Source organism: Desmodus rotundus, chromosome 1 (assembly GCF_022682495.2).
Source record: "Desmodus rotundus isolate HL8 chromosome 1, HLdesRot8A.1, whole genome shotgun sequence".
Lineage (NCBI taxonomy): Eukaryota > Metazoa > Chordata > Mammalia > Chiroptera > Phyllostomidae > Desmodus > Desmodus rotundus.
In genome coordinates, this window is record NC_071387.1 from 130,303,341 (window position 1) to 130,318,743 (window position 15,403).

The 15,403-nt window shown below is 36.5% G+C and overlaps 1 long non-coding RNA gene across 1 annotated transcript in view; it reads left to right on the top strand.

Moving 5' to 3' along the window:
* Positions 1-410: 410 nt before the first annotated feature.
* The window catches only part of LOC128780774 (uncharacterized), a 38,714-nt gene continuing 23,721 nt past the window's right edge, over positions 411-15,403 (top strand). Inside the window, exon 1 of the long non-coding RNA XR_008426780.1 lies at positions 411-488. This is a non-coding gene — a long non-coding RNA (uncharacterized lncRNA). The remainder of the gene's footprint in view (positions 489-15,403) is intronic.

Consider the following 15,403-nt stretch of genomic DNA (forward strand, 5'->3'; position numbering starts at 1 on the left):
TCAAATCATTATAACATACCAGCCTTAAAAATAATTAGAATTAACAGTTTATGCTAGAGATGATGTCACACAGGAAGAATGCACACCTCTAGGAACCTATTGGTATATTCCCCAAAACTGCATTTAAATCAATGAGTACATGAGACACTTAAAAAAAAAATTTTCTGAACTTAAAAAATCTCTACTTGTAAGGTAAAAACATTAATATGCCATTTCCACTATTCTTTTTTATTCCTGCTTTAAAGCCGTTTAGGAAACTCTGACTTGGTTCACTGCAAGATGATACAGAGAAACTCTGTAACCTAGAAAGAAAGAAGAGAAGAAGGGGAGAGGAGGAGCATAGGCAGGGGAGGGAGGACAAGGGCGGCAGAACCAGACGAGCAGCTGCTGAAGAAGTCCAGGTGAAGGAGGACGACAGTTGGCACTGCAGTGTTAGTGGTGGACATGAAAGCAGTGAACAGAGGGATCGTACGGAGGTAGACCAACAGGTGTGTTTTACTGATGTGTTTGCGGGTACGTTGGGAGGGCATGAAGAAAGGAAATAGGGAATAGAAAAGTGTAGGATTACTCTGAGATTTTTGCCCTAAGTGAGTAGACAGTGATGTTATTTCCTGAATGAGAATGATGAAGAAATAAAGGTTTGGTCGACTGTAGATGAGTTCTGTTTTGGCAACACTAGTTTGAGATGTCTATTAAGCATTCAGGTAGCAATCTAGACTGAACAGTTGGGTATCTGCACTTGGAGTTACAGGGATAGGTAGGATAAGCACTCTGGATTTGGGATTCACCAATATAAGATGATATTTAAAGACGTACTACTTATCAGGCAACCCAGAGGAAGCCTGTAGAGAGTGAAATCCTCAACATACTGACGAACTTTTGTGTGACTCATGTGGAGCCGACACGAAACTGCTAAATTGGAAAGGGATGAGATAGTATGGATTAAATAGCATAGGCTGCTCATTTATCCGTTGAGTCAGTGTCTACATGTGCTGCGAGCAATTAGAAAAGCATGATTTTTCATAAAATGATATTTATGACTTCTCAACACAGATGGGAGGTTTTCCCAGTAGATTAAAAAAATTGTCTTATTTATTGTTGTTAGAGAGAGGTTAGGAGAGAAAGAGAAAGAGAGAAACATCAGTTTGTTGATCCACTTATTTATGCATTTGTTAGTTCATTCTTTTTTTAAATATATAATCTTTATTATGTTTTTCCATTACCATTTAGTCCCCTTTCTTGTATGTGCCCTGACTGGGGATCAAACCTGCAACCTTGGCGTAGCAGAATGAAGGTCTAACCAACTGAGCTACTGGGCCAGAGCTCCCAGTTAATTTTTAAATTCCCTAGAATGTAAGACCAGAGGTCAGTGGTCTCTATTTGCAAATCACTGTTGGCAATAATTTAGACAGATTTTGTACTACGCCTTCTTTAAGCTTGCAGGAGACTTTGTTTCTTTTGAAGTTGTGTGGTTATTAGTCCTCTTTGTCAAGTGTGCAATAGGCACCTCTGTGCATTAATGAACCACTAAATGTACCTCATTGCCTCTTTTTGTCATGTTAGCATTAATGGCAATTGTGAGCAAGAACCATGAGGAGGATAGGTTTTGCGGACAATTTGGATTAATATGCTGAATTGTCTAAAATAAATAGAGACTCCATGTGTAATTTTCATTTCCTAAGCTGTGCAACAATTATAGCTGTTCCACTCAATGTCTGTAGCAATGAGATCGGTGACAAAAATAGTGCTTGAAAAACAAGAGAAGAAATGGCAAACATGTTATTTATTTGCTTAAATCTATTATAATGGGACTGGCACTGTTAGTCTCATTAACAGAAGGACCTTTCTTTCCACAAGCCAGCTGGAATAATAAAGGCAGCTATGTGACATTTAAAATGCAATTGCTCTGCTATCTGTAGATTCTGTTTCTGATGCTTGCTGATCACAGAGGAAAGTGATCTGAGTAGAATGCAAACCATCTTGTTCATCATCTGCATTCCCAGCAAAGACAGCGTTAAGGTTAAATGCTGTAATATGGCAACAGGGATATGCTGAAAAATTATTCATGTTGAAGCGTTTGAACATTTATTTGAAGCATTTATTCAATTGTTCTTTTGCCATGTGACAGTCCAAGAGTTGGTAGAAATACATCTGTTGTGTTTTTCTTGAATAGGCAAAAAGAAATTATAATTAGGGAGATTCTGCTTTATGCATATAAATATACCACATCTTTTGAAGCAAGTTCCAAGCAAGTGAGAAGCATGCAGATTTCCCTCTTTGAATGGTTAGCAAATGCAGCCTTTTTTTTTTTTTGGTGCCTTTGTTTAAATGACAAATAATGATCTTGAATGGAAACATGCCTTTGGTGTTTGAGCATCATATGACAAAGTGAGTTTTAAGATAAATGCAAGAATCTTAAGTTATTCAAAATTCTTTGCATTAAAGATTTGTTTGAAACCTCAAACAGGCAAATATTACCCAGTGACTTTCAATCTCTTCTTTACTGTTCCAATGTGGATTCCAAAAAGAAGGGTTTCAGAGGAGTGTTTTTGAGCCTTCCATTTTCTTGGTCAGATAAAAACTAGGAACCTCAGAAGCAAATAATAGGTTATATAATATACTACTTGGGTGGCCAAGCTCCACTCTCCCTCAAAGGTTTAGGCTGGAATTTTAATGGGTTCCAATTTTACTTGACCCAACTCATCGGTTTCCACTAGACGTGCTTATCCTTTACACACTAAAACCACAGAATGAACTGTAAATCATCAGATTATAAAATTTTACTCTGACATTTTTAGGAACTACATTTATTCCACTTTCTGCCTATGTAATGAGGTCTTGCTACTTATTTAATTTAGAGTTGTAGAGCTATGCAAGTTTGGCTCATTTGCATAGCACCTAAGTTAGAATATAAGTCTAGTTTTCTTATTTTTCTATATATTCAAGTCTAATACTATTAGTATTATGAGGACTGTATAGTTTTTAAATCTCTCTTGCTCTTTTTCACTTACATACATAAAATTACAGTTAGTACTGCTGAAATACAGAGTTAGTTAAAATATCTCAAAGGTAGAATAAAAAAGGGAGATAAAATTAAGAAATGAGAGGAAAAGACTATTTGAAAGAATAAAGAGAATATCTGAAAAACACATCTCTTATGATCCTCTTTCCATGTCAATAGGAAGTGTACCAATCAGAAATCTGTAGGAAGCCCAGCACATCTCATTCCCTTTTGTGGACCAATTTCATTAGCCTAGCAAATCACACATACTTGACATTTAAGTTAAAAACCAGTAGACACTCAGTGACAGAGAGAAGCAGAAAGAGTAAACCACTTTTGGATGGCACGACAAAGGAAGTCTTTATGAAGGAGGTAACATAGGATCTGGCTTGATTTTAGCACACTGAGCTAAAATGGAATGTCTTCTAGATCTAGGGACTGTATGAGAATACAGCATTTGCTGACAGTAAACATTACTCAGGGCTCATGTAGAGTGATAGCAAACGTGAGAGAAGGCTGGCAAAGGAGTTTGATGGTAGTCAGATTGTGGAGAGGCAGTACTGTCTCAGGGGCATTGGCTAGACAGTGAGGATTTGGTGAAAGATGAAATTTTAGGTCTTTACTGAGATCAATTTAAATTTAGTGTCTGCATTTAAGTACAGAGGTTTGTGAGAACTCCAAAGAGCATTTTAAATAAAGGGAGATTGTTATACTATGTGTTACCAAGTAATGCTGTTCTAGGCAATTTTTAAAGGATATACTAAGGAAAATTTAGAATACTATCATTTTTCTACTTATGTTTAAATTTTAAAACTATGGATTAGATCACCTCTTGAGAATCTTTCTGTCTCCATGATCTGATTCTTTTTGAGCATATGAAATGTTTCTGACATAGCAGAGACTAAATATTCTATGAACATTTATTTCAAATTTGCGTATATAAAGAAAGGGATGTACTACAGAAGTTCTGCAACAAATGATCTAGAATTCAAGAACCTCACTTTTAACCACAATGAAGAGTTATATTACATTCTGTCTATTTGGGTTTTAATTTTAGAAATGGATTTTTCAATGCACTGAAATCTTTCACTGCATGAATATAAAATTCAGTGATATTCATGAAACTCTGGTTCTAAGGCAAAAATATAGTGGAAATGCAAATATTGTAACTTGATAGAAAAACAGAAACAGCCATTTTCCATGAGTGAAGATGCACAGTTATAATTGACCAAATGTAAAGTATAATAACTAACAATGCAGTGTACTAAAATTGAGAGTTGATTAGAATAAATAATTACAGGGACTTCCAGTCAAGATGGAGGCATAGGTAGGCACGGTTTGCCTCCTTGCACAACCACAGTAAAGATACAACTAGATACAAAATAAATATCACCCAGAATCACCAGAAAATGGAGCTATGTGGAAGTCTGACAACCAAGTAATTAAAGAAGTCACATTCATCCAGGAGGGGCTGAGACGTGGAGATGTACAGGGTGGTGAGGAGGTGCAGAGGCATGGTGATGTGGAACGGGAAGTCCCACACCCACATGTGGTGGATAAAAATCAGGAGGGATACCTCAGGAGTGAGGGATCTCAGCTCCACACCAGACAACCCAGGCCAGGGTTCTAGTGCCAGGAAGATAAATCCCCATAACTTCTGGCTGTAAAAACCAGTGGGGCCTGGAGCAACAGAAGAAACTGCAGGATTCTCAGGAGTCTCCTCTTAAAGGGCGTACAACAGACTTAGGACTTGTGCAGACTCATTCCCTCTGCATCAGGGGCAGCAACTTGAAGGGCACCAGTGGCATATCGGGAGAAACTGAAGTGTCTGGTATCAGGGCAAGTGCTGGGGGACAGCTTCTTCCTGTACAAAACTCCAGAAGCCAGGCAGTGGCCATTTTCCTTTTCTGAGCCCTCCCCCACACACAGCCACGCAGCAGCCACAACACATCTGCGACTCCATCAAACTAGTTCACACAGGTTGCCCCACCCTGGTGATTACCTAAGGCTCTACTCCATCCAATTTCTGGGTGCACTTTTATACATTAGGCCATGCTACTAAGACAGGGAGTCAAAGCAGCTCTACCTAATACATAGAACAATAAACATAGGGAGGCTGCCAAAGTGAGGAGACAAAGAAATATGGTCCAAATGAAAGAACAGAACAAAACTCCAGAAAAAGAACTAAACAAAATGGAGATAAGCAATCTATCAGGTGCAGAGTTCAAAACACATTATTAGGATGCTCAAGGAACTCATTGGTTACTTCAACAACATAAAAAAGACATAAGTGAAATAAAGAAAAATGTACAGGGAATCAACAGTGGAATGGATGAAGCCAATAATCAAATCTATGATTTGGAACATAAGGAAGGAAAAGAAAAACATTCAATCAGAACAGCAAGAAGAAAAAAGATTTAAAAAATGAGAATAGACTAAGGAGCCTCTAGGACAACTTCAAACATACCAACATTTGAATCATAGGGGTGCTGGAAGGAGAAGAGAGAGCAAGAAATTGAAAACTTATTTTTAAAAAATAATGAAAGAAAACTTCTTTTAATTTGGTGAAGGAAATAAACATACAAGTCCAAGAAGCACAGAGAATCTCCAACAAGATGGACACAAAGAGGACCACACCAAGACACATAATTAAAATGCCAAAGGTTAAAGTGAATCTTAAAAGGAACAAAATAAAGCTGATAGTTACCTACAAAAAAGTTCCCACAAGACTGTCAGCTGATTTCTCAAAAGAAATTTTGCAAGCTAGAAGGGACTGACAAGAAGTACTCAAACTGTTGAGAAACAGGGACCTACATCCAAGATTACTCTATCCAGCAAAGTTATTAGTTTAATGAAAGGGCAGATAAAGTGCTTCCCAGACAAGATTAAACTAAAGGAATTCATCATCACCAAGCCCATATTATAAGAAATGTTAAAATGACTTATTTAAGAAAAAGAAGGTCAAAACTATGAACATTAAAATGGCAACAAACTCACAACTATCAACATTTGAATCTAAAAAGCAAACCAAGCAAACAAGCAGAACAGAAACAGAATCATAGACATGGAGATCATTTGGAGGATTATTAGTTCAGAGGAGGAAGGGGAGAATGAAGGAAAAGGTGCAGGGATTAAGAAGTACAAACTGTTAGATACAGAATAGACAGGGAGATGTTAAGAACAGTATAGGAAATGAAGAAGCCAAAGAACTTATATGCATAACCCATGGACATGAATTAAGAAGGGGGCATTGCTGGAGGGAATGGGGGGTACTGGGTGGAAGGGATCAAAGGGGGAAAATTGGGACAACTGTAATAGTGTAATCAATGAAATATATTAAAGAAAAAGAGAAAAGAATAAACACTTGCAAAATACAATGCAAATAGAAAACAAAGTTATTAAATCACACACTCATGGATATTAACATTTCTTGGATATTTACATTCATTTTAGATATAAATAAGTATGGTTCACATCTTGGAAAATGAGCTAGTAATATGTTATTAAAATAATACCCACCAATATGGCTCTAACTAAAGAGCCTATAGATTTTAGGTGTTCTGCAGCCTACTGCTGAGAAGTTGATTAGATAATTGCAGAGCAGATCTAATCCAATTGTTGATTGAAATAATAAAAACTGTTTCCTGAGCTGGTCATTGTGATAATTTTTTAGCCAAATTGATTGGAGTGTGCATTAATTACAGAGTATTTTGCACCCTAACTCTCCACCCCCACCCCACATACCATAGAATAGTTGGTCTTTTAGATACAATCTTGATTCTTAGAAAATCTGCTTTTCCTTGAGAGAAACTATAGCATAATATTTGGAAACAGAGGTGGGCTTTGGAGTGCTATACAACAAACATGGACATGAAGTTAAATGAGTTAGTAAATGTGAAGTACTTAGTACTTAGTACTTAGTTCAGCACCCGGTACAGATTAAAAACAATCATTATTAGCTACTATTACTAATATTTTCTCTGGAAAAAAAAAATAAAGTTATATAACAAAACAAGCTTTGGGTTTAAATATAGAAAATATGAATTTAAGGGCCTTTCTAGTTAGTGGCTAGAAATTTACTCTAGGAAACCTGCCCTGCTGCCCTGCATGTTTATATTTACTTTCCTTCCACTTCTGCTTATACACCCAATCAGTGCAACGGTACACTCAGCTTTCCTGTGCCGTGGACACTCACATAGCTGCTAGGTGCTGGTTGGTGGTTGCTTAGTGGACTATAACAGGTTAAGGTATGGGTTACAAAATCATAGTGCTTGTATTTGAACCTTGGCTTCTCCATTTACCAAAAACCCACCTAATTATTCTGGACATTTTTTGATAGCGATAATATGACTACCTTAAGTGGTGGTTGTGAGGGTTACATCAAACAGTTCAACTAAAACACAATAGTGTCATGTACATAATGATCACTTATAAAATGTTAACTCGTTTTTACTGTTATACTTTTTCTTAAGAAAGTATAAGTTTGTTTGGAATGTAATGAGGTCATGAATCCATAATATTCATGAATGTTTTCTCTGACCAAATATGAGCATTCTTTATTCTACTAACTAGATTCTTATCAAGGAAAAGGAGAGGTGGAAAATAAGCAAAACTGAACAATTTTTGTTCCTGTAACCCTTTAGCATTGCTAATACCAAAAAAGTTTAAAAATTGGACTATGAAAGTGTTTTGGGAGACCTTTATGTGAAATATTTAGGAAAGTTTCATGAAAGCCAGAAACAAATGAAAGATGTAAAATAAACTACCAAATATCACTATTTTAAGAAAAATAAAACTTCACATGACTACATTTTTTTAATTTGGCTTTTATTCATATTTTAAGTGTTATTCAAATAAGTGTCTACTTCACAACCTATTTTTCTAGCTTTCCTTGACCAATGTGACTTGTGGGGCAGTGGCCTTGCTATGCAGATGTCTGCAAACATAGGACAAGAGCGACTGTTCATCGGTAATAGGATTTATCTCCAGTAGAATTTCAATAGTTCTGTTCTTCTCCTTTATATTATTTAATAAAAATACAAGAAAGAAGTCTATAATTTTGTCCTAAAGGGCCAGAAAAATACCTACTTTGGTGGCTTGCTTTAAAATACCTCAAGTTATTTTCCTATTTGACAACTAAATCAACCAACCAATGCTCTTACTTTCTCTGATCTAAACTATTTTACAGAGACTACCTTGCAAATGTCCCAAGAGATGAGCCTGCTCACAGTGAAAAATGTACTCAGCAGGAAATTCACTTAATGATAATGATTATTCTTCTATGTAATGTACATTTCATTGTCAGTAAAGTGTAATATTATTCTGTTGAAAGCTTTACATATGCAGCCAGCTCCAAAGACATACAAGCTTAACTTGCATGTCTCACTTTCCATTTTTATCATTTGTCTTTTTGCATATTCAGTGAAATCCTTTCATGCTTGGTATGTGGACTAGTTTATGCTGGTGCCATTTGCTTTTATTGGAGTAAAAAAAACCCTCCATAGTTTGTATGGATACACGGATTCATGAATACGTTCTACATGGTGTCCTGGGACAGGAGGTAGCATCTATCATTTCACCACCTGTGAGTGTGTAGCTAGAGATTATTTTTCTAGTTTCAGTGAAGCATAGGCTTGCTGTATTTCCACTCTTCACAACAGCAACATTTGACTTTGGTCAGGATACCCAGTCAGCAGAGGTCAAAGACCAGACATTGATGGTGTATTTGGATGGCTGATGGCGAGCTCTTCCTGACACAAACACAAAATCTCCTCTGCACGGGTTTCAAAGGGTTTGCAATGCCACAGAGATATTTATTTCTCAGTTTGGCATTAATGCTTGTGTTCTCCTTAAAATGTAAATACATTTGGAATTTAAAGTAATATCGCCCTCACTTTTAGATGATATTCTTCTGAAGTGAAAATTTCCCACTTCATCAGAATCAGGGAAATGAAATGGGGTGAGATGACAAAAAAGGGTGAAGATGTATTTGGGACCGTGAGCCCTAAAAACAAACCTAGAATTCTTCCAAACTGAAACATTAAGCTGATGGGGTGCACTTTAAATCATATTAATAAATAGATGATTTATTATTGTGTATAAAGACACACCAGGGAAGTATCGCCAATGTATTAGTATGTAAATATGCCACTTAAATCAACATTTTTATTTCAATCACATCTAACCTCATAGGAATGTACTTACATAAAAGCACAAATATGTGACATGCCCTCACTAAAGCAGAAATTTTGTTACAACTTAGATATACCTAAATCTTATATTCATGTAATTACATTTTAAATCTCTTTAGCATTTAGTGTAAATATCATGTAGATTAGATAGTTGATAGATGTAGTAGATATAGATGTAGAAATATATAGTTAAAAAACTCCTAGTAAAAAAATACAGAAAATAACTTACTAAGTATGTGATAATCTTTTGAAGAATTTTTAATATCCGAGCTATCTTAGGAGTGGGTGAGTTTCAGATGCAATTATTCCCAAATGTATAGGCTACCACTTGGAACACTGAGTAACTCTACAAGGTGTTGCTATTACTAATATTGTATACATTATGACAAAGGTTCTGTTTTCTAGGACACAGCTACCCAAATGTATCTCACCAGAGAATCTCTTTAAAACCATAAGGAAATGATGAGATATGATCTGCTTTTGGATTCAACTTCAGAGCAAAATAATGGCCTGACAGAAAAATTCCTTTTTGTAAGTAATGCTCAAAAGCATTCTTATTTTTATAACATCCGATAACATTACCAATACATGCTAAAATAAAATAATTATATAACACAGACCAGCCCTTACCAACAGGATTAGAAAGTAAATAGTTCCCAAACCACAATACACAGATTGGATATTATGTCTCATGTGCTCTCTTGTCAGGTTTCCTGGCATTTGGGGGTAAATACAAAGATTTTCGAGACACATTTAACTACAGTATATACAGTTACCATTTTAACATTTTTCAAAATAATGAATATTTTTTAATGAAATGACAAAGAATTCAAGCAATGCAGCAAAACATATGCAATTAAAAAAATAAATCCGCCAGCTATGCCACCTGGAAATGATGCTTCACCTGAGTAACCTTTATTTAATCATCTCGATGCATATAAACATAACATGCTAAATAGGTACATATAGGAAGTTGCACATGATTATATAAAATGAGAATATGTTATTTTTTATTATTCTTATTCAGATACAATTTATATAAAGTTAAATTTGCCAACTTTGTTCAATTTTATGTGCTTTGGCAAATACATAGAACGTGGAACTGCCACCACAGTCACAATATGGATAGTTATTTCTTTACCCTAAAAAGTTTTCATGCCCCTTTGCTACCAGTTCTGTCTGCTGGCCACCACTGTCCTGTTTTCTGCCACTCTACTTTCGCCCTTTATAGAAATTCATATGAAGGAAACCATACAGCATGTGGGTTCTATGTCTGGGTCTCTCACTTAGCATAATGCATTGGATAACCATCCGCATTGTCCCGTGACTCCGTAGGTCATTCCTTTGCGTTGCGCACCGTTGCTCCACAGCGCAGCTCTCCCACGTGTCCTCACATCCATAAAGCAGTGGGTGGACAGTTCATTTTCAGTTTTCGCAGTTTTTTTCAGTTTGGGGTTATTACGATTAAGGCTGCATTTGAGAAGACTCTGTGTGTGTGTGTGTGTGTGTGTGTGCGCGCGTGTATAAATTCTTCTTTTAGGTAAATACAAAAAAGTAGGATTGCTGAATTATATGGTATATGTATATTTACTTTTGTAAGATACCAGCACATTGTTCTTCCAAGTGGCTGTGAAATTCAGCGTTCTAACCAGCAGTGTGTGAGAATTCTATTAGCATTACCTCCTTGATAATACTTAAATTTTCATTATGTAGTGAGCGTACGGTGGTTTCTCACTGTAGTTTAATTTGCATTCCCCTAATGACTAATAATTTTTAGCAACTTTTCATGTGCTTAATTAGGCATTTGTATATTTCTTTGATTTTGGCCTTTTTATTGTTGGGTTGTGTATTATTATGTTGGATGGATATTTTTACTTTTTTTCTGTACAATAAAGGCCACATTTTTCATTTTCATCAAAAACTTTACTGATTGGGATATTTTGAGTATGTCAGCTCTCTTTTGCTTTTGGCTTCTAGTGGGTAGAGGCCAGGGGCACTGCTAAACATCTTCCAATGCATTGGACAGCCCCACAGCAAAGAATAATTTGGCCAAAATGTTAATAGTACCGAGAAACATCTCAAACCATTTTTGACATGTTAGATCAGTCTCAGCAGCTTCTCCATACACTGCACAAATCTTTTCTTGTATTTCAGTTGCGTTTTTACCTTTCTTGAAATAATAAAGCATAATATGTCAAAAATGTTATACATCTTCTATCTTCAATATTAAAATGGCTGCACAAAAATTCACCAATTTTGGTAATTTTTTAAAATGTATGCTGATATGACAGCTGTCAAAATACAATCTAACAAAATTGTTTTGAATGAAGTTAAAGACAACTAAGCACTACAAAAGCCATCATACAGAAAAAATATATAAGGGACCTCTGGGCCATCTCAATAGCTTCCAAGTGCTGCCATACGAAGCTACCACTAACTGGGTAGTTTAAAATAACAGAACTTTTTGTCCCACAGTTTGGCTGGAGGTCCAAAATCAAGGTGTTGGCAGGGCCACAGTCCCTCTGAAATCTATAAGGAAGAATTCTTTTTCTGTTTCTAGCTTCTGTTAATCTGTAGGTAATCCATGACATTCCTTCCTTTACAGCTGTAGCACTTTAATCTCTGCCCTGCTATCACATGGAACTGCCCCCTCACTGCCTGTGTCTTTTCTCCTCTTTTTATAAGAACATCAGCCCTATCAGATCAAAGGCTTGCTGTATAACAGTGTAACCTCAGTCTCAGCTATGACATCTGCAATGGCCCTATTTTCAAAGGAGGTCACATTTTTAGGTATGAGGAACTAGGACCTCAACACACCTTCTGAGTATACACAACTCAACCCATAACAGGTTGTTCTTCTTATAATTGAGGTGTGTAAATTATAGCTAAAACCCTTTAATCCTGTTTTTTTCTATTGGATTATGTGTTTTATTCAACAACAATAACAAAAATGAGAGAAAAACAGAGGATAGGAAATGGAAGCAAGGAGAAAGGATATAGATTAGAAGAGTCTTTTTTTTCTTTCTTTTTATTTTTTTTATTGTTGTTCAAGTACAGTTGTCTCCATTTCCTCCCCCACCACTGAGTTATCCAATTTTGTTCTCTTCAAAATTATTTTGGCTATTCTAGAATCTTCATATTTCTACAGGAATTTTAGAATCAACTTGTCAGTTTCTACCAAAAAATCCTGCTTCAATTTTGCCTGGGATCACCGTGGAGATTAGTTAATTTAGTAAATTGAGACTCTTAATTCAAAAAAAAGATATATTCCCACTTATTTAGATCTTCTGTAGTTTCACTCAGAAATGTTTTAGATTTTAAGCTAAAAGTCTTATATGTTTTAAAGTTATTTATGTTTCTGATTATAGCCACTCTAAGTGTTATTATTTTTTAATTTCAATTTTCAGTCGAGTTTTCTGATCCATGAACATGGAATCTATCTCCATTCATTTAGGTCTTCAATTTCTCTCAGAAATATTTTGTAGATTTCCATAACAGGTTCTAGATATATGTTGTTAAGTTTAATCCATTAGTATAATATTTCATATTCTTTATGCTACTATAAGTTACCATATATTGTTTCTTATTTTTTCATTGTTACTGATATTATATTTTTACTGTTGATGTAACATATTACCACAATGTCAGTGACTTAAAACAGCATTTATTGTGTTACATACTTCTGCAGGTCAGAAGTCCAACAACACATGTCTCACAGGGCTAAAGTCAAATGTCAGGAAGGCTGTATTTCTTCCTGGGGGATCTAGAGGAGAACCCATGTTCTTGTCCTGTCCAGCTTGTAGAGGTTGCTTACATTTCTTCCATTTTCCCCTTCCTCCATCATAGGAACACTTAATGTTGCATCTCTTTGATCTTTCTTACTTCTCACATCTCTCTGACAACATTTGGAAAAGATTCTTTACTTTTGAAGACTCAGAGTGGATTTATATCTTAATCCCCCTTTAGAGTGGGATAAGAATGGTCTACGCAGATAATCCAGAATAAGCTTCCATCACCTCTGCAACATCATTTTGGCCATACAGGGTAACATATTTATAACTTCCAAGGATTAGGGGATGGATATTTTGAGGAGGTCATTATTCTGCCTACCATAGTAGTAAGATGAAGATATGATTGGTTTTTCAATATTGAACTTGTTTTCTGAGACATTGCTAAACTTATCTGTTAATTCCAGTAGCTGTTTGATATATTCCTAAGGATTTTTTTCATAGGCAATTATATCATCTTCACATACAATTTTACTTCTATTTCTTTTTCTTGTCTTGTAGTACTGATGGGGATCCCTAGTAAAATGTTGACAAGAAATGGTGAGAGTAGAAATAATTGCCATATTTCCCTTTTAAGAGAAAAACTTTCAGTCTTTCACTACCAAGTATGAAGTTAGCACCCTGGCCAGTGTGGCTCAGTTGGTTGGAGCATTGTCTCAAGGATCGAAAGGTCACGGTTTTGATTCCTGGTCAGGGCACATGTTGTGGGTTTGATCCCCAGCCGGGTGCATACGAGAAGGCAACCAATCAATGTTTCTCTCTCACACTGATGTTTCTGTCTCTCTTCCTTCCTCTCTCCCTAACAGCAATAGAAAAATGTCCTTGGATAAGGATTTTAAAAAAGCATAATGTTAGCCCTAAGTCATGATATATTACCTTAATCAGGTTTAGAAAATATCCTTCTATTTCTAGTATGTTGACATTATTCCCATGAATTGTCATTGAATTTTATGTATATTCCCTGTTTGTAACATGAGGATATCAACATTTACCTTAGAATAGAGATTAAAATGAGACAATATATGTAAAAGAATCTAACACTCCTGTGAGGTAAACAGCATGTGGGCATGCCAGCTCCAAGGATCAGATGGTAAAAGGTAAAATCAGATTGGTTTGGGAAAATGTAGAAAGAGGGACAGTAAAGTACACATATTTTCCTGAGCATTTATCCTAATAAAGAATTGTTTCAGTGGGTAAAGATGAAATACCTTCATCTTGCAAAAGTCTCCGAGAGGGCCTCCCTGCTCCCTTACACGTGTATACACAGAGGCACGGGAGAGAAGTACAGTGCAGGGGATACCTATATAACTGCCCCCCAAATGGGGCTTCCTGGGTAAGAAAGTAGCCTTGTTAGAAGGGGCCATGTTTATAGTTCGGTGGTTGTTGGCATTTCCCCAACCAAAAGGCTAAGCCAGTCCCTAGTTAAGCTACTGATAGAAGTATAAGAAAATAAATACTTCCTCCCAGGACATTCAAACTTGTCTCTACTATTTGGAGCATGCACACCACATGTACCAGCCCCCTTTCCTCCCTCTTCACCACTCGTCCTCCCAGAAGGCCAGATTCTCAGTCTACCGATCTGTTTCTTCACTTGTCTGGATGAATGCAGGAACACATAGCCAATTAGCTCTAAATGTATATATAATCACCATCGTATTATTATGGCTATGCCCACCTTAAGGCTAAATAAACAAAGCCTTTCTGGAAAACAAAGTTATTTACTTAGTTGACATATTTCGTGCAACAGACAGATTTGGTAATTTATAGCAATTCATAACATTGACCTGGTCTCTGCTCTTTTTTTGTAGTGTTTCACACATAGAGCTCATTATTTCATTTTCACAGTAAAAAATATGGAGTTACGAAAGCCAAGATTTCATGGAGTCACTAACTGGAGTTTTATTAGACTTTTGGTATTTCTTATTTGACAGATTTTCTTTATCCACACTTCTTTACTTTTTACCTATTATCTTTTTCTTCATAAGACACTCCTCTCGAAAGGAAACGTCTAAGGGGAGAAGCGATGAGTAGGGTGAGAAGTGCAACTCTACATCAGGGCCCCCAGGCGCCGCACCCAGTGAGCAGCCACTGAGAGGCAAAGCTCACACAGGCCGTGACGTCCGGGTTTTGTCAGCCTGTCTGGGCTAAGGGACGCCCAGGTATCTGGTAAGACTACTACTGAGTGTGCCTGTAAGAGCGATCCCGGAAGAGGCCAGTATTTGGATCAGGAGGCTGAATAAACATCTCCCTCACCATCGTAGGCAAGCATCACCAACCCACTACGAGCCAAAGAGAACAAAATGGCTGAGGAAGGGAGAGTTTGTTCTCTGCTTAAGCTCCGATTGCCATCTTCTCCTGCCCTTGGGCATCTATGCTCCTGGACTGTGGTCCTTCAGACTTGGATTGCCACTTATGCCAGCAGT